Raw genomic sequence first — 26,312 nt, 5'->3', positions numbered from 1 at the left:
TACTAACACCTCCAACTCCCTCCAGTAACATCTAGCAACTGAGTAGCTGAATTAGTATCAGTTTGGAGAAACCAAACCATTTTAAACATAAAAGTTAAGCTAAAACACTACTGATTCTGTTTGCAGTACCATTCTATCCTAATAATTTTCAAACAGACATTCATGACCTATCTTCTTGTCCCTTCTTTTAACCTATGATTGCAGCTAATAATGGAGATTTTTTAAACAGCACTTCTCTCTGAGGTCTTCCACTATACTTCCTAATATCAGTTTTAATTCAGATTACGTTTTTGTTTTGAAGTTTTCCATGCACACAGATAAAACAAAACATTAAATAGCCCAGAAAACACTGCATCTGGCAATATTCGATTGCTCTCAACTTCCCCTTCCCAGTTCCTCTTGTCACATAAACAGACTGGAAATGATAGAGATACTTAATCTTCCTCTACAACTTTTCTATTAAAAATAAAAAGAAAAGAAAGAAAGTCTAGGTTTTATAATAATAATAGCTGCAGAACAGAAAATATCTTGGTATACACAGGCAGCATTTTTGGTCAAATTAAAAGCAATGCATTTCAAGAGGATATTAAGGAAAGATGGGAAAATGTAGCAGAAATTCAGGTCTCTAGAATCTGGAGATATTCCTCTGAGAAGAACTGCACCTCAGAAATAATAAGTGAAACCAAAAATATAACAGAGCAAATAGCTCATGGAACATTTCAGCTGAAGGTAAGCTTGCTTAGGCCCCTCCCTCACCCTGCCTCACCTCATCATTCTCTCTGGCTCCTCTCCTCTCCCTCTCTCCTGTCCTTCTTCCTCCTTCTTCTTAACTCCTCCTCCTCCTCCTTCTTTTCCTCCTCCTCAATGCTTAACTTCAAGCCTATTCCAGTTAGCTGGGCTGAATGTGACCTCCTAAAGCTGGCAGGGTGAGATTAGACCCAGTGCGGAACTGTGCCAGTTTAATGAGTCCAAGGGACGTAAATGTCACTGTCCTAGCAGGCTCCCGCCAAGTATGCCAAGCCTCTGTGGGCCCTCAGTAACTTCCATTTGCATCCAGTCTCAGCCTCTGCCAATGGCAATAAAAAAGGGCCCTCTCAAAGACACTGCTCTTTCTGTTTACACAAGGCAGTGTGCCTACTGAACTGACATTTCTCCTTTTTTCCTCAGCAAGATTTTTAGCTGCTGATACCTACCCATTCCAGCACCCTTTAAACCGATTCCTGTCTTCCTTTAATGTTCTATGCATAAGGAGTCCTGGGCTTCCATGAAGAGAGTGTATGCCTCACTTTCAAACTACATATGCCAGCTGACCAAGGGTGAGTTGACCTATGCTGGAGTGAAAAATGAAGAACAAGATTATCTGGTCAATTTAGACAGATTGTCAAAGTGGCTCATTGAGGCCCACCAAAAATATACTTTGGGGACTGAATTCTCCAGAGTGGTTGTAAAAGAAGTAGATAATTATTTTTCTCCCAAAGGTCAAATGATCTTCATTCTCATCCAGCTCTAATTAATGGTATACAGTGTAGATTTTCCTAGTTCTTCCTGTCATCCTGATAATTATTTTCTTAGATAAGAGCTAATTAACTATCTGTGTATATATATATATATAATATGTACGTATGTACATTATATGTATATGTATACACACGCATATATACCTTCTATTTGTGTATATGTGTGTGTATGTCCCAGTAACAAAGGTCTTGAAGTGTGACTGTCATGGATGATTTGATAACCCCATGAAGCTTCTAAACTGAGAATAGACTAGTGGCTGATGTCCTCAGCAGGGAAGAATAGTTAACACGTTTGTGAATCAGGGACTTATTTCTATCACTACTGGAAAGGGTGACCATTTGTTTGTTTAAGCGTCGATGCAGTTCAGATATGTCAGATATTGGCAGACATGTCTGCCAATGACTTCTATAAAGCTGTCTCAATTTGAATGAAAAATTATTAGCCTTGAGAGAAGTGTAAATATGCCTCTAATACTTAAGTTGATGGATTGTTTTTCCCTTCCCAAGCCCTTAGCTACTTTTCAGCCCCATACAGATATGGTCACAACCTATAGGCAAAATTGAAGAAACACATTTTTTATATAAAATTCACCAAAGATGAAAAATATTGAAATTCTACTGGGAAAACTGAGTCACCATCTTGGGACATGTGAGCTGTTTTGGAGAGCTGGTTTAGCATATGTAATACTTCCTTATACCCTGTGTTTACTGTGAGGGCCTTGAGTGCATTGAAATCTATAATGTTAATGTTATATGTCTGAGATGTTTGATTATACATACGCAATTGGGCTACATCTGTTGTAAGAGACAAGATAGATGAAGGTTATAGTGTGGAATTGGCACCCACTCCCTTGGAAGATGGAAGAAATGGTAAATTAATTTGAATGATTCAGATATAAGAGGACTGGAGCCTGAGTTAACTGTTCCTCTAATTGAACATATTTTGTCATTTAGAGGATGGTAAGCAGCTTTTCTCTATCTCTCCTGAGGAAAGGAGAAGAAATGTTCTTGGGCTACTGATGACATTGAGGTGTCATACAAAAGGAAATTTTGGAATTGTTAGCATAATAAGTTGACTCCAGAGTAGACTACAGAGGAAAGTGGTGGAACGATCTTTGCTGATTATCCCTAAGCTCAGAATTAGCATCCCTCTATTTGGTACAATTTTAAATATTCTACTTTTATCTGTTACTGATTAGCTTAGTGGGTTAGAGCAAAATAATGACAAAGATAAAGAGATCAAGGTTTGATGGCCCTATGGACCATAGGACCACAATGATCTTTTCAGTTGTTATTGTTGAGTCATTTCAGGTATGCCTGACTCTTTGTGACCCCAATTGGGGTTTTCTTGGCAAAGGTACTGGAGTGTTTTGCCATTTCTTTCTCCAGTTTATTTTGCAGATGAGGAAACTGAGGCAAACAGGAATAAGCGACTTGCCTAGCATTACACAGTTAGTGTCTGAGGCCAAATTTGAACTCAGGTCTTCCTGACTCCAGGCCCAACACTCTATCCATTACTCCACCTAGCTGCTCCTACAATGATCTTAGTCAGCTATATCCGTACCTGGAATCATGACTGAGAATGGATGGATTACATGCTAGTTTTATCTGGGAGTGAGATAAAGAAAAATCAGATTATCCAGCCAAGAAACTATAGGAAATCCACGTGGCCTAGTCATATGAAATTGAAGTAAGTGCCCAAGTCATAACACGTTCTTGTCAATTTCCTCCTTACTCTTGACTTTGAGGAGGTATCCCTCACTGTGGGCTTGCATTTCATGCCTGGCACAACCACAAGGGGTCAGACTTCTATATCTGTCAATGACAATGCTACTACAGATCAAGGAGGACAAATACATTTCTCTCCCTCAACTAACTCGGCAAGCATTTACTTAAGGGTCTACTATGTGCAAGACATCGTGTTAGTCACTGTGAATAAAACATAATCCTCGCCATAGTTACGAGTTACAATTCTTGGATATGTGAATTGCTGGTCAAGCCAACATCATAACCTTACCGTTTCTGGGAGGAATAGGAAATAGGCTTGAGATTTCATTGATATAGGAAACTGCCAGGTAAGGAGATTCCTTCCACTGATGCACATTGATACTTTCTATGCAATTTGTAATCTTAGAGAATTGCTTAGAGCATTGAGACATTAAGTAACTTGACTAGGGTTACACGGCCAGTGAGAGTGAGGGCTTAAAGTCAGGTCTTCTTATCTTCAAAGTCAGCTCTCTTCACTATAAGACACTGCCTTTCTGGGGGCAAAAACAAGTACAAATACTAATTATGCAAAAAGACAAAAGTGAATGATTCTCTCTGGTGATATTTTATATTGATTTTTAGTTACTGTACAATGAGTCTTGCTACGAATAATACATCTTACTGACACTGGCAATTTACACACGCTCACGTCTCATGGTCGAATTTCTGAGCAAAGGGAAAGCATTTTGGAATAGATCTTGTCTTGGAACCCTTTCCAGATCTCCAGATCCGGGATTGTGAGGTTCTCTGTTCTTTCAGTTGCTTAGAGACCTACTGAATAATATGTGTAGTCATTCTAATACACACACACACGCATGTACACATACCCACATGCATACACACATACTGATACACACTGTATATGGATTTCAACACCACTTAAAGTGAACTTCTTGTCCCTTTCTTTTTCCACAGGTTTACATTGATTTCTTATTGAGATATCTTTTCCCTATTAAGCTGCATTGATTATTTCATTTGCAGCATCATTATGTAAAGCCTTTAAGCTAACATGGTAGCCTTGCAAATAGCTTTCTATTTTCTACCCATCTTATAGAATTTGGAGAAAGATCAAATGACATGACATAAAGGAAGTATTTTGTCATCAACAAGGTTGTAGAAATATCAATTTGTCGTCACCACAGCCACCCAAGTTAGTACCAACATTGCCATCCTTCATTTGGCTTCAAAAGTTCGTGTAGTCCCAGAACTGGAAGGGAATACAAGAAATCATCTTTTTTTTTTTTTATTATTCTTGTCTTAAGCTAAAGAAATATCTCAGCCAGGACACAACCTGGGCCCTTCCTACTTTTCTGATCTTCTTACACAGTAGTGCTTTCCTTCAACTCTGCCCTCCAATCAGACTAAGCTAGTCACCCTCCTAGACAAATGGCACTCCATCTCTCATATTCATGCTTTTGTATTGTCTGTCCTCCATGCCTGCTATATACTTCCTCCTCTCTTGTGCCTGATTTCCTTCAAAACTCAGTTTAAGCTCCATCTTTTCCATGAAGCCTTTCATGACCACCCATCCCCCCCCCCAGGCTAGTGGGTAGTGAAGGGTCAGGGGAGGTGGAAATAAGCATTAATTGATATAGTGTCAGGCACTATGCTAAGTGCTTTACAAATATTACCTCATTTCATCCTCAAAAATAATTCTGAGAGGTAGGTTCTAATATTATCTTCATTTTATAGTTGAGGAAACTGAGGCAAACAGAAATTTAAGTGATTTATTTGCCCAGGGTCATCCAGCTAGTAAGTGTCTTCCTGATTCCAGGCTTAAAACATTAACTGCCTCCATCCAAACCACTTTGTATTTATACAGACTTTGTATAAGTTTTAGTGTGGTTTTAAGCCTTACTAGCTTAATATTTTAATTGCTTAAAATTGCACTTAGAATTTTGGGACACCCTTTATGCTTACCTCCATCATTAGAATATAAGCTCCTTGAGGGCAGGGCTATTTCACTGTTGTCTTTCTATCACTAATGATTAACACAGTATCTGGCACAATGCAGGCACTTAATTAATGTTGGTCCACTGATTGATTCTATTCTGGAACATGTTTAGTGACAGTCACCTTCTTTATTTAAGTTCTTTGTGTAGCATTTAATTATACCACTCATCAAGAAGTTCTTATGTAGAACCCATATCTCTCCAGCTACAATTTAAGCTGATTTTCCTCTTGTTCAGTCTTCTGTGAATGTAGAACCAATTAAGCATCTTCTTTAATGTACTTGTAGAAAATGTTTATTTTTTTTTCTCCCCCTTGCCAAATCCTGGTTTATAATGACTCCCCTATCCAGACCTTCCTCCATATTGTCCTACCCCCATCTTAAATGAGGCTCTTATCACCTCACAAGCACATCACTGGTGGAGGCTCTTACTGCTCACCCTTACCATAGTTTTCCCTCCACCAATCACAGTACAATAGTTGATAGTTGATAGGTTAATGGTCCTAAAACTGCTCTTCCATTATATCTCTTTTTTCTTTTTTATAATTTAATTTAATTTGTTTATTTGGCTAGGCAATGGGGTTAAGTGACTTGCCCAGGGTCACACAGCTGGCACATGTTATTTGTCTGAGGCTGGCTTTGAACTCAGGTCCTCCTGACTCCAGGGCCCATGCTCTATCCACTGTGCCACCTAGCTGCCCCCCATATCTCTTTTTTTCAATAAAAAGCCATAATGCTTTCCTGTTGTTTATCATAACTAAAATAAAGAAAAAGTAAAATAATAAAATATATTAATATAATATTATATATAAATATAACATAATATAAAAAGAGACTTATCAATTTTTCATTCATGGATTTCCATAAGGGTATCCTTTACAAAGGATATTGATGAGCTGGAGAGCTTCTCCAGGAAAGCAACAAAAATGATAGACACATCAAACATATGCCACATGAGGATTTGTCAAAGGAATTGAGGATGTTTCACCTGGAGAAGAGGAAACTTGGGCTGGGGGAATGGTCACTGTCTTTAAACATTTCAAGGTCTGTCATGGAGAAGACAGATTAAACTCACTCTGCCTGGCCCCAGAAAGCTAGACTAGAAGCAATGGGTAAAAGTTTCAAGGAGGCTTCTTCATAAGGTTAGGCTTAATGGGAATGAAAATTCCTAACAACTGAACCATCCAGAAGCAGACTGGTCCTGCTTAGATTATAGGAGAGCCAGTTTCATGGAGGGTCTTCAAGCAAAGGTTGGAGCAGCCAGCCAGTCAATCACAAACATTTATTAAATGCTTACTATGTGCCAGTAACTGTGCTAGGGACACTTGTCAGAGTTGTGTTGTAGAAAGGGTGCTTGTTTAAATATGAATTAGACTGGTTGGGTTGCTGTCCTTGGTGCTTGAAGAGAACCAAAATGACATCCCTATGTCGGGGTCAAGGTACAATGTGTCTGACTGTGACTGAGCAGACCAATGTGAGCTTGGAAGGCTCTACCACAGCTTGGGCACAAATAGTCCATATAAAGATCTGGAGTGCACATGTCTCTAAATTTGCACATCTCACATTTCTTTTGAGCTACTGAAATTCTTCTTTGTTCATAGAGTAAAATGAGATTAAATAGATGCTGAAGTCATTTCCAATTCTGAAGTTTTGTCATTCTGTGAATCCAATCAATCTTATTGCTCCATCCATATCTTTTGATGCTATACAACATGAACTCTCTAGTCAGGCCAACTTCCTTACCATTCACGTACACACCATGCCTGCTTCCATATCGATGCTTTTGTTAATGTTGACTTCTAAGACTTGACATGTTCTTTCTACTTTTTGCTGCCATTCCATGACTTTAACATTTTTTAAGGTCGAGTTCTTTTCTAGATAGGTCAGTGCACCATTTTAATGGATGACACATCATTCAGTTGATCAACAAATGTTTGCTAAGCACCTGATGTCATTTGGAAGATGGATTGCCCTTATTCTCTGTAGTTTCAGAAAATAGAATTAGGACTAATGATTGAAAACTACAAAAAGTTAGATTTCATTTCAATATAAGGTCTTTCCAACAATTAGAACAATATTATGAACTATGTCATTGGTCATAGGATCACAGGATTAAGAGATGAGAAAGCCCTTGGATTTCATCTTCCAGTCCAATCCTATCATTTTATAAGTGAGGAAACAAGTTCTGAGAAGTGACAATTCCATTACTAAAAATGTTGTAGAAGACTATATAACTGCCTATCTGGAATATTTTAGAAGGATCCCTGCATGGGATGGAGGGAGGAAGGCTGAATAAGTTATTTCTATGACTCCTTTTAACTCTAAAATGCTGAGACCCTATTATGTATGAGAAACATGAAGCAATTTCGAGCGGGAATTGAATGATTCTCAGGGAGAAAGCATCCCTCTTCCTTTCCAAATTTAATCTTCAATGTCCAATCAAACACATAATTCTCTATTTCTTTGCCCATCAGATGTTATTACTTCATCTCCAATTTGGAATTTCATTCCTCTTGTCCATGGTCCTGCTTGCCAGCTGTTGCTGGTGCTAAATATGCAGTCTGTTCTCCATCCACAGGGAGATTTTTGTCCCATATTGCCAACGAATCTAATCCTATCAATTTTGTTATTTCTTTGGCTTTTGTGTTTTAACAGCACAGATTCTAGAAGAAAAAAGTAATAGCTGTTTTCCCAAAGATTTGCTCATAACCTTCTTCTATTCTCTCTCCACACTTTTTCTTTTCACAATCCTTTTCACTCTCATGGTTTTTACTATTATACCAGTGATATGTAGAAGACTAGCAAATTGTGGATTTCAATCCAGTAGACTTGGATGTGACCTCCAACAAACCACTTAACCTCCATGGATCTCAGTTTCTTCATCTGTAAATCAGGGCTGTTGGACTAGATAACATCTAAGGTACCTTCCAGATCTCATTCTATGGTCCTATATCTCTAGTCCTGACCTCTCATTTGAGCTCCAGATAAGGGAAGGTTTTCATTCTACCTCAGTCAAACAATGCTGGAAAATATCTTAGAACCCTTGTTGGGGGAGACGGGAGAGAAGGAAGTGACTACAATTGTGATTTCTTTGGTATAGGGAACTCCCAAGTGAAGAAACTCCCCCCTGCCAATGCAGGTTGTCATGTTCTCTGCAATTTATCATCTTGGAGAGTTGCTTAGAGCCCTGAAAAGAAAAGGGATTTTCTTAGAGTAATTTAGAATTTATGTCAGAGATGGAACTTAAACTCAGATCTTCCTTAACTTTGAGTTCAACTCTCTATCTACTATATTTTTTTACATAAAGATAGATATAGGTATGCACACACTGATGCTTGAACTCAATAAGTTGTCCATCTATCACAGTCTGGAAAATTAGGCATTCTATATCTCTTCCTATGTGGACAGTTAGACCAAACTCTTTTGGGGAGACTATGGCTCCCACCTGCAAGATTTTATAGTGGAGGAATACTAAAAGTAATTACTAAATTTAGTAGTTACTAAAAGTAAAAGTGATATCACCCACAAACAGTAGCATCTTGAGGACCTCAATACTATGAAATAGTCAAGAAGAAATAGTGATCAAGTGTCAAAGATTTCGGAGTTGTCCAAAAGAAATAAACTTGAGAAAAGTCCTGATGTCTTGTCAGATTTGGTTATCAGGAGAGAATTGTTAGCTTTGTGAAATCAATTTCCATGAGTAATGTGGACAGAAGCAATATTTCAAAGGGTTGAGAAGCAAGTGAGAGGAGAGGAATTGGAGTCTCTCAGCAGAGAGACTTTTTTCTAGGAATTTGGCTATGAAAAAGAGGAGATTTAAGATGGATTTTTTAGGATTGGGAGGTTTGGGCATGTTTTTATGAATTTAAGAAGGAAATAAATACACAAGGAAAGACTGAAGTTTTGAGAGTAAGGGGTAATTGTGGGGACAATCTTCTGGAGAAGATGAAGGAATGGGGTCATATCTTCAGCAGAGACTATAGCAAAAGAGAAGAGAATGGGAGATGAGACTAAGGGGTTTTCAATGAATAGGAAGGAAGAAAAGGGAGCTCACAATGAGTGGTCTCTGTTTTCTTAATAATCTTTGAGATGAAATCTTCAATCTAGATGATTGGAAGAAAAGGATGGTGCAGAAAGCTTGAGAAGTAAAAAGAAGTGTTTAATAAACTCTATGTGGGTGGAGAGAAAATATGAAATCCATTAGGGAGGAGTAAAGAAGTAAAGGCCCTTACTTCTGTAAGGGCCCAGTTGAGATTAGATAACATGAATGGGCAGCAGATAGACCCCATTTGACTTAGTTGCATGATTTCCTTCAAATCCAAGCAGCATGTGAACAAGAACAGAGGAGGCAAATGGTGGCAGAAAGCTTGGGTTGGAATCTGGGCAGGCAAGAGCATTGATCGGACTACAGGGATGGCTTTGAAGAATAGTAAGCATTATAGAATTGAATTGGTTTAACTAGAGGGTATAAGGATGAAGATTGTCACCTTTTCCAAAGTGATCAGGCAATAGAGGTAAAAATGATTATGGTCAAGCTAAGTTGTTTTAGTTGGTAGTGTTTCCTTGGGAAAGAGAGAATATTATGATATCATGTTATCTTTGATCTGATTTTGTGACTGGCCCACCTCTGTTTCCACACTGGCTTTGAAGGGCAGGGACTGAGTCTGCTTTTATATCCTCATACATTCTTAACACAGAGTTTTTGACATAATAGGGTCTCAATATTTGGTGACTGATTTATTTTTGAGTTGTAAATTAATTTTTGGTCTTTGAGTTACATCATTTCTCCCTTTGAGGACATGACTATATCATAAAGACAGACGGGGGGTGGGGGAGAACAGGAATCCAAATTTTTACCTCCTTTATGCTCAGAAAAAAACAGGAAAGAAAGAGGAAGAAACATTTTCCCTGATTAGTGCCCTATGTTTAAAGGCTCCCGAGTGAGAACCCCACACAATCAATTGAATGAAATTATAGGAATTTAGCAAACAGCAAGCCTTAATTAGACCAAAGTACAACAGCCCATGACAGATGTGCAATTATTGTTGATTGATCATATCTGTCATCATTCCACAAGGGCCCTACAGGAAAGGCTTGAGGCAGAAGAGAGCAAACTGAAGGAGAATGAGATGAGATACCGTTCCATCATTCTGCCAAGGATCTTAAATCAGAGTTGTCAGATTGTTGTAATTGAGAACAGCAAATATAGTTTGACCAGGGGTGGGGGAGCAAGATCTTTGTAGTTGGATTGACTTAGCAGAATCCAGAAGGATGATGCTAGGAAATTCTGTTTTTATACTTGATAGACATTGTCATCAGTTCCTGCTTTACTTACTGGCAGTTAAAGATCCAAGGTCCTTGAGTGTTAGAACTAGAAGGGACCTTGGAGATAATTTATTCTAACCTCATTAATTAAAAAAAAAAAGGAAATAGAGAACTTAAAACTTAGAATGGGGGAGGGGCTTCATCTTCTTTGTATCATGGACCTCTTCAGTGAAGTCTAGCAAAGCCTATGGACCCCTTCTCAGAAAGATGTTTTAAATGCATGAAATAAAATACATAGACTTATCAAGGAAAATAATTATGTTTAAATACAGTTATCAAATGTTAAAACATACCCACACACATAAGTACACAGATCTCTGCTTAAAAACCTCTGCCTTAGGGTCATACCATTAGTTATGGAAACCAGGTTTTCAGACTCATACTCCATTACTTTTTGAACTGTTCTATAACTATTTATCTCAATCTGCATAAGAACATTGAAATCTCCATATTGGTGGGAGGGGCTCAGAACTTTTATATAGACTGTTTAGAATACATTCTCTCTCTTTCTCTCTCTCTCTCTCTCTCTCTCTCTCTCTCACACACACACACACACACACACACACATGCAGAGGAAATCACAAGGCAACATTATGAGGCAGATATGCAGCTCTAGCAACTAAAGAAGAATCAAAATGTCAAATTTTCTGACTTCATGTTAGGCTGATCCTAGAGAGGAGAGGTATAAAAAACAAAGAGGAAAACCTAAATTACTAGCCATGCATTTCCTGGTGGCATTTGTATTAAGGTTGCTGAATGTCTACATATTACCCTTGTAGCTTCTATGAAAATGCACAGAGGAGGTCTTTGAACCTAGTAGAGCAAGAAAGCCAATCAATCAACAACAAGACAGAGAGATAAGTGAGATATGGAATAAGCCCAGTATATGATAAGAACAAATGGTATTATAAAAGCTCCTTGAAGGCATAGTCTATTTTATTCTTACATCTGTATCCTCAGTGCTTTACACATATTAGGAACTTAATGAATGCTCATTGAATTAAATCGACCATGATCCTTCACATACAGCCTCAGGATATAGACAAATAGTGGACTATGGGTATACAAGGTTAGATATTTAGATCAAATTTAGGGACTATGTCAGTTGGTTTTGATTTAAATTTTTTTGATAAAAGGAAGGGATCTATAATGAGGGTGGTACATTGGTAAAATATTGTGAGATAAAAAGCAAAAGGCATCAATGAAATTTAAAAAAAATGAAAGGCTTGAATATGTCATAAGTTTCTTGCCACTCTAATATTCTATGACTGTATGAATGCTACTTGTCCTATCTCACAAGAAAATAAAATCTATATGTGAGCATTAAGGTCAATGTCATTAAAAGATCCCCTCTGATGGTTAACTTTTGCTTCTGCCCTTAACTCCTAAATGAGAATGAAACTATACCCTTAGGACTCCTGTAGTGTTTGGAGCATGAAAGGGGTCAATGAACAGATTTCAACTCATCTGTCATGTTGGGAAGAGGCTGGAGATAGCCTAATTCAGTTAATAGAAATAATTATTACTTCTCAGTGTGGTAGAATGAGAGTTAAGGAGACCTGGATTCTATGACTAGTTGTATGACCTAGGGCAAATCACTTCATTACAATGAAAATCCCTAGAAAGCAGGATATGCTTTTCTTGTTGCTGTTCATTTGTTTGCTTGCTTTAGATTTCGTTTTTGTTCTTTATTTTTGACTTTTCTTTGTATCCTGGCACTAACCACACAGGGAGTCTTTCAAAGAAAGACTGAATGACCATTTGTTGGATATGTTATTGTAGTCATTCCTTTCATGTGAGGGTTGAACAATATGGCTGCTGAAGCCCCTTCCAGCTTTTAATCCTGAGATTCTACAATAGTGAAGCATGTTTCCCTCCTCTTGATAAACAGTTGGTGGTCTATGGGTGCACAAGGTTATTCATGCTGTCAAACTTGGGGGTTATGTCAGTTTTGGTTTTGATGAAACTTTCTACAATAAAAGGGAGGAATCTATGGGGAGGGTAGTACATTGGTAAATGATTTTGAGGCAAGAAGCAAAAGTCATCAACAAACATTTTAAAAAGAAATTACGGTGGTTGAACATCATATCAGAGGTTTCTTGCAAGTCTAATATTTTATAATTGTGTGATTCTTTGCTATTTGTTCTACCCCACTGGAAAGTGAAATTTATACATGAAAATGAAGGTCACTGTCATTAGAAGATCTTCTCTGATGACTATCTGTTGCTTCTGCCCTTAATTTTTCCACGTAGCATTGATTATAGAGAAAATAATGTCGTGGTTCTACAATGTCCAAGAATCTTCATTTTTATTTTGAGTTTTTGAAAACTTTACTGATAAGGAAATTTGGTTTCAGTAACCTTCCATGATATCATGGTCCTCTTCAAGAAAGAAGGACAAACAACAACCCAAGGTCACTTCAGTTTAGTTAATTATAAGACTGCTACTAGAACACAGGTCTTGGGACTTCAAGTTTAATACAATCTCTACAGGTCTCTAATTTCAAAGACTGCTTCAAAGTATAAGCTCCAATATTTTCTTTGCTCAATATGTGGCAGTTAATGAGTATTCAGTAATTGTGATGTCCTTATCCCTGTAAGAGGCAGTGAAGTAGATACAGGAATATTCCCATTGAGGAAGAAAAGAGGATTCTATTTAATGAAATTGGGTGTATTCAACAACCAATTTAGTTTTTTGGTTTTTGTTTTTTGTTTTTTACTTTTTAAGTGCAAAATATTGAAGGAAAGGCAGGTAGCTGAAGAATAATGGAAAGAGTCACCTTCAGTTCAATGAATTTTAATTCATCAACATTGATTAACTAACTAATATGCAAGGCACTGGGGATACAAAGCCAAAACATCAACAATACAAAATAGTGCCTATTTTATAGGTCTGGCCCTGTAAAAAATATTAAGACTATAAAGGCAAGAGGGAGAAGGAGCAGAAGAATGCAGTTAACTAGAGAAGGGATTTCAGTGCCCAAAGGAAAGGGGCCTAGAAATAGAGTTCAGTCTTTTCCTTGTGGAGTATACAAATGGCAATGAGCCAGAGGTACCCTTAACATTAGGGGGCCAAGGCCACAGGAGGAAATGTGCTTGCCAAAGTAATGGTACAGTGCCTCCCTACTCTGAGGTGATCAGAACCCAACTTTAACATAAGGTTATAGGCTGGGAAAATGAGAAAACAACAACAAAAAAGCTTTTTATAACCTAGTAATGTGTCATGGAAGACCAAGACATAAACTTAGAAAAAGACAAAAATGTTAAAATTGCTACAAGCAAAGCCTCAAAGAAAAAGTGCTAATTGGACCCAAGGCTAGAAAGAATTCCTGGAAGAGTTAAAGAAAGAGATGGTAGAGATGGTAGAGGAAAAATTGGGGACAGAAGTGAGAGTGATGCAAGAATATTATGAAAAGAGAATTAACAGTTTGGTAAAAGAGGCAAAAAATCTTGAAGAAAATACATTAAAAATGTATTTTAATAATAGTAAATAAGTAATTTGTTTTATTTTATTTATTTCCTTCCTATATTATTCATTCATTTTTTGTTTTAAAAATATTATTTTTAACATTCTCTTTAAAAAATTTTGAGTTCCAAAATAGTAATATTTTATATAGTAATAAGTAGTAGTAAAAGATAATAATAGTAATAGAGGCACAAATAGTAAATAGTAATAGTAAATTACTATTTACTATAGTAAATAGTAAATAATAGTAAAATAGTAATAGTAAAAGAGGCACAAAAATTCACTGAAGAAAAGAACTTCAAAGCAGAACTATCCAAATGGAAAAAGAGGTATAAAAGCTCACTGAAGAAAATAATTCCTTCAAAATTAGAATTAGGCAAGTGGAAGATAATAAATCCATGAGACATCTGGAAACAATAAAACAAAATCAAAAGAATGAAAAAATAGAAGAAAATATGAAATATCTCATTGGAAAAAAATTGACCTGGAAAATAGATGGAGGAACGATAATTTAAGAATTATTAGACTCCTTGAAAGCCGTGATCAAAGAAAGAGCATAGACATCCTATTTCAAGAAATTATCAAGGAAAATATTTTAGATCCAGAGGGTAAAACAGAAATTGAAATAATCCACTGATCACCTTCTGAAAGAGATTTCAAAATGAAAACTCCCAGAAGTGTTATAGTCAAATTTCAGATCTTCCAAGTCAAGGAGAAAATATTGCAAGCAGCCAAAAAGAAACCATTCAAATGTTAGGGAACCACAATCAGGATACCACAAGATTTAGCAGTTTCTGTATTAGAGGATCTGAGGGCTTGGAATGTGATATTCCAGAAGGCAAAGAAGTTAAGATTACAACCAAGAATATAAAACCTTCCCAGCAAAACAGAGCATAATCTTTTAGAGGAAAAATGAATATTTAATGAAATAGGGGACTTTCCAGGCATTCCTGATTAAAAGACCAGCATTGAATAGAAAATTTGACATTTAAACATGACTCAAGAGAAGCCTAAAAAGGTAAACATGACAGAGAAATCATAAAGGGACTCAATAAAGCTAAACTGTTTATATCCTTATATGGGAAGATAATACATGTAGCTCCTAAGAACTTTATCATTATTAGAGCAGTTAGAAGGAGTCTAGACAGAGGGGATGGGTGTGAGTTAATTATTGGGATGCTATTCCCCCCCCCAAAAAATGAATGGACTGAGAAAGAGGAATACACTGGGAGAAGGAGGAAAGGAGAGGAGGAATAGGGAAAATTTTTCCACATGAAAGAGGCATACTAGGAAAAGCAGAGGCATACTAGGAAAAGCTTTTAAAGTAGAGGGGAAAATAGGTGAGGTGGGAAATACTTGAACCTCACACTTATCAGAATTGGTTCAAAGACAGGAAAGTATACACATATGCAATCAGATGAGTATAGAAATTTATTTTATTTAATAGGAAAGTAGGAGGGAAAGGAGATAAGAAATGGGGGGGGAATGCTGATAAGAGGGAGGACAGATTAAGGGACACAGTGGTAAGAAACAAAACACTTTTTGAGGAGGGATAGGAGAGAGAGAGAGAGAGAAATACGATGGAGGAAGTATACAGTTAGTAATCATAATTGTGAATGGGATTAGCTAACCCATAAAACAGAAATGGATAGCAAAATAGATTAGAGGCCAGAACAACAATATGTTGTATATAAGAGAAATACTTCAAACGGAAGGACACACAGAGTTAAAATAAAGGCCTGGAGCAAAATCTACTATGCTTCAACTAAAGTCAAAAAGGTAAGGGTAGCAATCATGAACTCAGACAAAGCAATAACAAAAATAGACCTAATTAAAAGAGATAATCAGAGAAACTACATTTTGCTAAAAGATACTATAGGTAATGAAGTAATATAAAAAAATTTAGAGCAAGTTTCACTGATAAAGGCCTCATTTCTCAAATATATAGGGAACTAGGTTAAATTTATAAAAATAAAAGCCAATTGATAGTCAAAGGATATGAATAAGTAGTTTTGAGAAGAAGAAATCAAAACTATCTATAGTCATATGAAAAACTGCTCTAAATCACTATTGTTCAGACAGATACATTGAAACAACTCTGAGGTACCACCTATACCTATCAGAAATGAAGAATACTGGAAAGGATGAGGGAAAATATGTACACTAATGAACTGTTGGTGGAGTTGTGAACCAGTCAAATCATTCTGGAGAACAATTTAGGACTATGCCTAAATGATTATAAAACTTTGCATAACCCCTGATCCTTTGATGCCACTGCTAGGTCTGTACTCCAAAGAGACCAAAGGAAAAAGAAAAAGACTTCTATGTACAAAAATATTTATATCAGCCCTTTTGTTGGTGGCAAAAAATTGGAAATTGAGGGGATGCTCATAAATTGAGGAATGGCTGAACAAGTTGTGGCATATGATTGTGATGGAGTACTATTATACTGTAAGAAAAGATGAGAAGAGTGGTTTCAGAAAAAAAAAAAAACATGGCAAGACCTATATGAACTGATGCAAAGTGAAGTGAGAAGATCTGGGACATCATTGTGCACAATAACAGCAATGCTGTAATGATGATCAATTGAAATATTTAGCTACTCAAAGCAATACAAATGATCCAAGACAATTCCATAATGAAAAAATGCTATCCATCTCAAGAGAGAGAATTGATGAACTCTGAATGCAAATTGAAATATGTATTATATATATATATATATTCTTTTTCTTTCTTTTTTACAATATGGCTAATATGGAAATATGTTTTGCATGATTTCACACGAATAATTGATATCAGTTATTTGCCTTCTAAATGGGTGGGGGAGAAGAGAGAGGAAAAGAGAGACTCTGGAACTCAAAATTTTTTAAAAAAGAATGTTAAAAATAATATTTTTAAAACAAAAATGAATGAATAATATAAGAAGGAAATAAAATAAAATAAAATAAATAAAAGGAAATAAAAGAAAAGAAGAGGCAGAAAGGAAAAGGACCAAAACCACAACATTCTGTCACATAAAAGAAAAAAAAATCTGAGCAATAAGGCACACATAGATTGAAACTGGCTAGAGGCTAGAACAAAATTTAAAATGTCTCAGATCATTCCTTCAGGAAGTAAGAGTTTGTTATTATGCTATAAGACAAAGGAAAAGTACACATATGTGTCAGGAGAGACAGTGAAACTACATTATTCTAAAAGGAACCACAATGAAACAATGTGATTTTAAAAAAATCTAACACTTGTGGTTGTGTTAGAGCCCAAGTGTCTGTGATGTCTTTATTTTTCCTCCTTTTTCCTGTGGAACTAGTTTAGTCCCCAAGTTCAGTGTCCACACCTTCAGTGATGCCAGACTCCAATGGTTCATTCTTCTGGGAAGTCTAAGTGAGCCCTGCGTTCAAGTTTTGAAGCTCTTCTTAGGAAAATTATAAGATTATTTATAAAACTAAACTATTGCTATATAGATCCCTAAGTGGTCTTAACCTTTCAAACCAGAATTTTAGGGTTCTAGTGTACATAATTAGGGAAATATAAAACCCTCCAGGCCATCCATATATGTACCCTTGGATCAACCAATGACATGACTACTGACAATGGGAATGAACTAATTTATACAAGTGATTCAAAGTTTCAAAAATATCATTGGCTGTGTGAGATAACAAAGTAGGACATAGTTTTGTTTCCTCCCCCACCAATTCTACCTAAATGGATAGAGGGAGGGAAGAGGAAAGGAAAAAGAAGATGCCCCTTAGCCACCACCTGAGGGAGAGATGAAGTGTGGGTGTTGGGAAAGCTCCAATAAGGCTACTGTAGTCCCATCTTCCTTCTGTGAAATATGAGCTTAGCTGTCCTTAGGAGGAATCCAGTTAGTTTCTCTTCCTTTATAAAGTCTCTGACTTTCTTCATAGTCTCAGTGTTTGTGATCAGTCACACTGCCTCCCTTATGCACCCTACTACTGCTTTTCTGGTGCTCCAAACTTTGTTCAGTTGCCAGATCACACACCTTCTCAACATAAACTTTGCACCAAGAGAAAAACAATCTCTTCCCTCAGGGAGTTATTGAATTGAATCCTGGAAACCTGTAGGTAGAGTTACAAAATATATGTTAAGAATGGCATAGTATTAAAATTCTTAAAGGAAAAATTAACTGAATTGAAAAAAAAGACATAAATGGAAACACCAGAATTGTAGGTGGTTTTAATCTTCTCTCAGGGTAGTAGAAATCTAACAGAAAGATAAACAGAAAACAAAATAAAGATTTGAATAGATTATTTGAAAAATTACATTTTAAAGGCTTATGGTATCTTCTGAAATGAAGAATCAGACATTTAAAGAGTAATTAAGCTCTTCCTATGCTGGCACCCAGTGAAGGCAGTGCCAAGTTCTATTTCATAATCAAGATTGTAAAGCCCAGTGGCAGGAAGCCAGATGAATTCAAGCCTGGTATTTTGCAGGCTCTCCTGGAGTTGGAGATATACTCTTATTTAAAGGCTCAATTAAAAGCACTATGTATCACAGTAGCTTAAGAAATTGAAGTTGATGGTGGCAGAAGAGCTACCAACAGCTTTCAACTTCTTAACTGAAATCTATTCAGATCTAAGAATAACTAGTTCATGAATTGGAGTGCGGAAGATCCAGTGGCAAGCATGTGGCAAGCATGTTTCTCAGAGAATTCATCTTAAGTCAACAAGCAAAAACTATATAAATATATGCAAAAAAAAATCTCAGAAACTATACTCACACCATTATACATGATTCAATCTTTGAAGTCTTTGTTTTTTCAAGTGAAATTGTTGGCAAGAGAATCCACATGAAACTAAATGACAGCAGACTTGTTAGGGTACATTTGAATAAAGCAAAGGAGAGTAATATAGAATAATATAGACTACAAAAAAGAAACATTTTCTATCATTTATAAGAATCTAACATGCAAAGATGCAATTTTGAAGTCCCAGAATTCTAGCTATAAATATAGAAATCATTAAATGAAATATATTTCAAAAAAGAATAACTAATAATTATCCTACTCAAATTATTCTCAATAGAGAATCAAAGCACCCTACAATGCTCCTACTATAATATAAATATAACTCTAATACCTGAAACAAGGAGGGATAATGAAGACAAAAAGAACATAGATCAATACTAAGAATAGAAAGAATAGAAATTTATTCCAGGAAAGAACAGTCCAACTGCTAGCACCTCTAAAACTTTCCCAATAAGTACAAAGGTAAAGCAAGAATGCACCCACTCCCCATTATTATTTGAAATACTAGTGATAGCAATAAGAGAAGAGAAAGAAATGAAAGGAATAAACATTATCAAAGAAGAGACAATATTATCCTTAAGTGCATGATGAATTCTTAGAAAACCCCATGTGTAATGAGAAAAAAAATCTTTAATTGAAGCAAGTAATAGCTTCATTCAAGGAGCAAGATAGAAAATAAATTTCCAACATCATCATCTCTAAAAACAAAATGGGAAAAGCCAAGAAAAAATAATAGAAAAAGAAGTCCCATTCAATATAACTATAAAACTGTTAAGATGGTAATCTGTCAAGATACAGAATACACATAAATATGATGACAAAATAGTTTTATAGTAATAAAGGAAGTTTTAAATAATGAGATGATTCATCACTTGTGGTTGGGTCACATCCATATTATAGATGACACATAAAATTTAAACCTAATTCTTCCTGACTCTTATCTGGATCAGATCTCTTTAGAAGTCTGGATCTGGATCTCAAACTCTTCTTTGGAAGAAGTTGATAAAACAGATAATTTTGTCTGCGTAAAGCTAAACATTTTTTTGCACAAATAAAATTAATGTAAGATTAAGGATTAGAAACAAAGTGTTCAATTGGTTAAAAAAATCTTTGCATCAAATATCTCTGACAAAAACCTGATGCCTAAGATATGTGAGGAATTGACAGAAATTTATAAGACCAAGAGCAGTTCCTCAATAGATATATAGTCAAGACATAAGAGTTGGTAATTTTCGAAGATGACCTCTAAATTATCAACAAACATATGCAAGATTGCTCTAAATCACTAATAAGTGAAATGTACATTCAAGCAATTCTGAGGTTTCATCAAACATCTAACATATTGGGAAAATAATGCAAGATGGAAATAGTTGATGTTGTAGGGGCAATGAGAAGACAATCATACCAAGAGAGTTAGTAGAGTTGTGTACTGGTCCAACCATACTGGAAAATAATTTGTAATCATTTGAGAAAAACTAACCTATTTATACCTTTTGATCCATAGATCGTACTGTTGGACATATATCTCAATCACAGAGAAAAAGGTGCTATTACCACGTGTAGCAAAACACTCATATCCTCATTTTTTGTAGTTGTCAAAACCGAAGTAAAATAGAACCAAACAAAAATGAAAGTATTTTGCTATTGATTGGAACATAGCTAAAGAAACTGTGGCATAAATATGTAATGGAACTCTATTGTGTCTTAAGAAACAACAACCCCAAGGAATAGGGAAATATAGGAAGATGTGTATAAACTGACTCAGAGTAAAATACATAGAAAAAGGAAAACAACATTCATAGTAACTGCAATAGTGAAAACAAAAAAAGAACAACAAAACAAAGTTAAGTGCTACGACATGATAAAGAGCAATCTTGGGGCCAGAGAAGAGTTGAGGATATCGACCTCCTTCCTTTCCTTGAAAGAAATGGGAAACTGAGTACTCTTTACTCTACACAACATTAAACTTTCCCTCCTAAAATTTTATTAGAACACTGTCCCCACATTCTATCTTTTATCACAGGGATAAGGCACTGGACCTATGATTTCACTAGTAGGGAATTCCCAAATGAAGATACCCCCTTCTACCAATGAAGGCTGGCTCCTTCTCTACAGTTTTTCATCTTCAAAAGTTGCCTAGGGTTCTGAGAAGTCAATGCCTTGCTCAGGGACTTGAATTCAGGTATTCCTGGCACCAAAGTAACCTCACTATCCATGTATACCATATTGCTCATCCTATCTTGTATTATACTTTTTTGAATATATTTTGTTTGTTCTTCCTTGAGAACAGTGACTATTTTTTAAAAGGTTGTTTGAAATATAGCACTTGAACACTGATGCATAATATATGCTGAATCACATTGGTTTGAAATGAATTGAATTGAGGATATGTGTAGAGGAATCATAGAAAGTAAGTTGGATTAGATATAATAGAGTAAAAGCATAGAAGGCTTGGAATAACAAGCAGGATGAAAAGGATGCATTGGATCCAGTAGTTAATGGAGAACCAATGAAGATTCATAAGCAGAGAGGTGACATAATGAAAACTATGTTTTAGGAAGATTCAACTCAGTGATATGAAATAAAGAGAGCTGTAGGTCCTGTGGCTGGCTCTTTAATTAGATCAGGACCACAGCAGTGAAATACTCTGATGCTCCAAATCAGGTCTCCTTTTTCCCTCTTAGTGATCTACAGATCTAGGAAAACCCTGCTCATTAAGGCTCCATATGTAAATGCATCCCCCCCCCCAATACAGTGTTGTCAGTAGCTATCTCTTCTTCCTCCTCAATTGCTCCTGGTGACATATATGATGCACAAGTTACGAGAGACAAAGAGTACACTTTTAGAAACAGAGAATTTGAGAAACCATTCATTTATATTTCCGTTTTTGACTCTTAGATATTCCATTTTTACTGAGCCTTTGTTAGTATTTCCAATTAGACCTACAAATAACTCTCCTTATTATTCCAGTAGAAGAGTCACTCTATGATTTAGAAAAATGCTGAAACATTCAAGAATTCTGCTTATGAAGTGTTCCCGCTTACTCTTCCTGGTACAATATTTGCATTGAAGTGCGTTTTTGTAGGACGTAAGTATGGAATGTATCTTGGGCTGAGGTAATCAGGGAAGGTTTCTTAGAAGAAGTAAGGCACATGAACAGTCTTGAAGGAATATAACCGGGATGGGAGAAAAGCGGGAGGTGCTGATGAAGCTCATTAAATTTAAAAGTTTATTGTATTTACTTTTTTTCCTCCAGAGTTGGTTGTTAAAATTTTACTAGGACATCCCTGGGAGGGAGCACCTTTTAGTTGAAGGGAACAGTGTATCATCAATTAATTATCAGTTAACAAGCATTTATTAAGTGCTTACTACTTTGCAGGTGTTATGCTACAAAGAAAGAGCAAAAATAGTTTCTTCTCTGAAGGAGTTCCCAATTTAATTGGGGGTGAGGAGGAACAAGAGATATAAATCAGTACATATGAAATAAATCTTACAGAGGCAGTTAGGTGACACAGTGGATGGAAGCGTGATGCCTGGAGTCAAGATTTGAATTAAAACATCACCTCAAGCACTTACTAGTTATGAGACCCTAAGCAAGTCACTTCATCTCTTTCTGCCTCAGGTTCCTCATCTGTAAAATGGAGAAAATAAGAAAACCTACCTCACACTAATGTGAGCATCAAGTGAAACAAGATGCATAACAATTCGAAAACTACAGTTCTCTACAAATGCTAGTTATGTTTGTACAAGTGTTCAATGATCTTCCTCTCTTTTTATAGTTGGCTCTACCTCACCCAGAAGAGAAGTAAGACTTCACCACTTCATAGCTTTCTCTCTCAAGCCTTTCATAAAGGATGGGAGTCACTTTGGCCATTAGCCATTTCTCCTGTGTTTATAATAAGAGGTTAAATGTTTTGGCCAGAAGCTTTACCATTTCACCCTTGAATTCCTCAAAACTCTTGGGTAGATGCCATCTGGTCCTGGTGATTTATTTACATTTAGTTTTCTCGATTAAGTCTAGCAGATCCCATGTGTCTAGCCCCTAGTCATTTTAAAGTAGTCTTACAATGATATGCAGGTCATCTAGCTCTCCCACTAAATTACCAGTGCCTTGGTGGGATGAAATATAGTGGATATTGCCTTCAGTCATGTAACAATGGAAAACAAGAGGCAATAAGATTGTATTTAAATCCTGATTCTTTCACACTCACTCATATAGTCAAGGTCTTTGTGACTGACTAACAACAGTGTCTGTTGCATCAATAAACACAGGGTCAAATCGCCACAACATTAATCTCATTGAATTGTAGACCAAAATAATCAGATTTAAGAGTAGTTAGTCCTGTTATCTTCTTTATCAGATTGATTGATCAACTTTGTCAAGATAGTTTTTTTAATTTCTTTCTTTCACTATATACACACTTACTTTGTGAATTTTAATGTTAACAAATAATAGTAATTTGTATCTAATCTTCACTATGTAAACTATTTTTCTCTATTAAAGACAAATTTCCCTTTAAAGGAAACATACATGGAAGAATGTAGGGTTTTGTCAGTAGATTTTCACTTTATGGATAGTTTTTGCTGAATGGAAGAAATATTAAGAGAAGTTTAGATTTATTGTCTCCCCTAACACTATAATAACAATTTATAATTATAAATTATATTTATTATATAATATAGTCTATTTGAGTACTATAATTTTAATAATAATAATAGCTAGCATTTCTGTAGCATATTAAGATTTGTAAAACACTTTACAAACATTACTTCATTTTGTCCTCACAAGGTTCCCAGGAAGAAGGTGCTATTATTATTTCCATTTTATAGATGAGAAACCTGAGGCAAACAGAGGTTAAGTGACTTGCCCAGGGACACACAGCTAGTGTTTGTCGTTGAATATGAACTCAGATCTCTTTGACTCCAGGTCCAGTACTCTATCCATGATAACACCTAGCTGCTTAGGGGCTTCCCAAACTATAATTATAAATTAATTTTCAAATGCCTATTAAGGTGTTTATAAGTACCAGGATCCCATTTATTTTTGTCTAGGGGCAAGCATGGCCCAACATTACAGAGTCAAGCTCTTGACTAAAAGATGACTATGACAAAGGTGAAAGCTTTTTTCCTTTTTTTCTGACAATTAGCAATGCAAGCTAAAGAAATGTAATTGTAGGAGTGAGAGAGAGCAACAAACAAATTACAGAGACTCTGATATTTAACCATGAAATTCTGTAGCTTATAAATTAGCCATCACAGGAGGCAACAGGGCTCTTATAATAGGTGAGTAAAGTTCTGAAGAAAATGGAGCGATATTCTTTAATCCACTTAGTGCTTCCAAATTCTGGGAGTTGAGAATCTTATAATGAAAACAACAGTCCTAACATATGGCTAATGTGAGGTAATTTTAATGTTTTTGATATTTGCTAATTTGTGATCTGAAGATTCCAACTGCTGGCATTTACCAATATTTCCTAGAACTTCTCCCACCTCCTTGCATCCTGTAGCATCAGATGCTAAAGATATTCTCAGAACGCATCAACTGACAGGATCTTTTTCCCCTAAGAGCATAGCTTCAGATGAGCAGAATGAGCAGGTTGGGACCAACAAAACAGTACCAAAGAAAGATCAGATAAATAGACTGTTCACGGAGATATCCTACGAGCAACCAGCAACCCTGTTATTAACTGCAAGCAGGTGCAAAGCAATTCAGTGTTATTTTTTATCTTGTCCAAATACTTGACTCAGAATGAGTGTTGTAACATTTGTTCTCATGGTAGAGAGCAGGAGAAGGGAAAGACTGACTCATGGGACTAGCCCCCTGGCAGTTCTGATGAGGTTAATGCCCCTTAAAAGCTATATGTACCATATCTGGAATCTCCCTCTTGGGGAAATGACTGTCACCACTTGTTAAGGCATATATCCCAGGGATCGTTGGCTTCCACTAAACACACTGGACAAATATACTTGCTACAGCTAGAGGGGGTAGCTCCCAACATGTTACTGTTGTCCCCTTCCCAACATTTTGACAAAGCAAAAGAGTCCGGGACTCCCAGTAGCCAATTTCCTTATTTGGAAAGTCTTAAACTTTCAACTTTTTGCTTTTCAAGAGCTTAATTAGGTATTTGCAAATATGTGGATTATATTCATTTTTACTTAGGGAGAGGCTAAGAGAGACTTAAGAAGGCAAGCCCTAACCCAGAAGATACCTGTAACAAAAAAAGTAAAGAAAAGAAAAGTGGATATTTTCCTAATTGTAGTCAACAAATGTACAATTCAATTAAATTCAATAAACACTTACTCTTGGCAAGGTGCTGAAAACGAAGACAAAATGAAACAGACCCTGACATCAAAGAATTTACACATTGTCTTCATCATTTGGTCTTCTACCCTTCCTCCCTTATATGAGAATTTAGTGGTTTAGAACAGAAATGGATGATTTATTTATTATTAGTTCATCTTTACGGTCTTCCTTAGATTTTAGCTTTACCTTCCACTACCAAATTACTTGTGACTTTTTTGCCACTTCATCAGTGAGATATTCTAGGCCAACATTACAGCAAATGCTTCATATTTTCCTCTCTCTCTCTCTCTCTCTATAGGATGCCTATGATTGTGGGAGGTACCACCGGGTGTACAGTGATGCCCAAGCATGAATCAGTAGACTCTAAACCTTTCTGAGGCCATTTCCTCATCTATAAAATTGGGTTGATTATACTTGCTTTTGTTTGATATGTAAGAATATCAATAAAGTATTTTGAAATATTAAAGCATTGTGGAAAATGAATGTCATTAGCATCATCTGGTCCAGATTTGGGATTCCTTTAGTGTAGAGATCCTCTATAGCTCCCTACCTATTATATGTTATACCAGAATTCTTCAAACTGTGACCCTGTGGCCATCTGTGGCTCAGTATAAGTTTCTGGGGGCCCTCTATATCATTCTTAATTCTTTTTGCCTGTGAAAAACTCTCTACACATTATCTTTTATACTTCTAGGATGAGTGATCTGGGTCAATGATAACACAAAGATACAGAAAAGTCTAGTCAGGAATGTTTAACCAATGACACAAATTTTAACTTGAAATATTTGTAGACTTAGGAAGGTTGTGGGGTAGTGGAAAGTTTGCTGAATTTTAAGTTATGTGGTTCCAGGTTATAATAATAATAATAATAGGAGGAGGGGGCAGGGGAGGACAAGAAGCTAAAATTTATGTAATTCTTTAAGGTTTGCAAAGTACAAATATTACCTCATTTAATCCTCACAATATCCCAGGGAGTAAACTGGTATTATCAATCCCCGTTTTACACATAAAGAAACTGAGGCAAACAGAGGTTGAGTGACTTGCCCAGAGTCATATAGATAATTGTCAGAGGCTAGATCTGACTCCAGACACAGTGCTCTATCCATTGGGCTACCCAGCTGCATGATGCACAGTTGTTACCACTTACTGCCTGCATTTTGTTGGGCAAGTCATTTCCTTTCTCCAAGTCTCAGGTTCTTCATTCTCTCACCTGTAAAA

The 26,312-nt window shown here is 36.2% G+C and overlaps 1 long non-coding RNA gene across 1 annotated transcript; it reads left to right on the top strand.

Moving 5' to 3' along the window:
* Positions 1-465: 465 nt before the first annotated feature.
* Positions 466-25,506, top strand: LOC114047478. Its single transcript, XR_003569615.1, has 4 exons — positions 466-729; positions 1,168-1,316; positions 21,761-21,878; positions 25,393-25,506. It is a non-coding gene; the product is annotated as an uncharacterized LOC114047478 (long non-coding RNA).
* The last annotated feature ends 806 nt before the right edge of the window (positions 25,507-26,312 follow it).

Source organism: Vombatus ursinus, unplaced genomic scaffold (assembly GCF_900497805.2).
Source record: "Vombatus ursinus unplaced genomic scaffold, bare-nosed wombat genome assembly UNPS02014789.1, whole genome shotgun sequence".
NCBI lineage: Eukaryota > Metazoa > Chordata > Mammalia > Diprotodontia > Vombatidae > Vombatus > Vombatus ursinus.
Note: the sequence above shows the minus strand (reverse complement) of the source record. Positions and strands in the feature narration are given on the sequence as shown.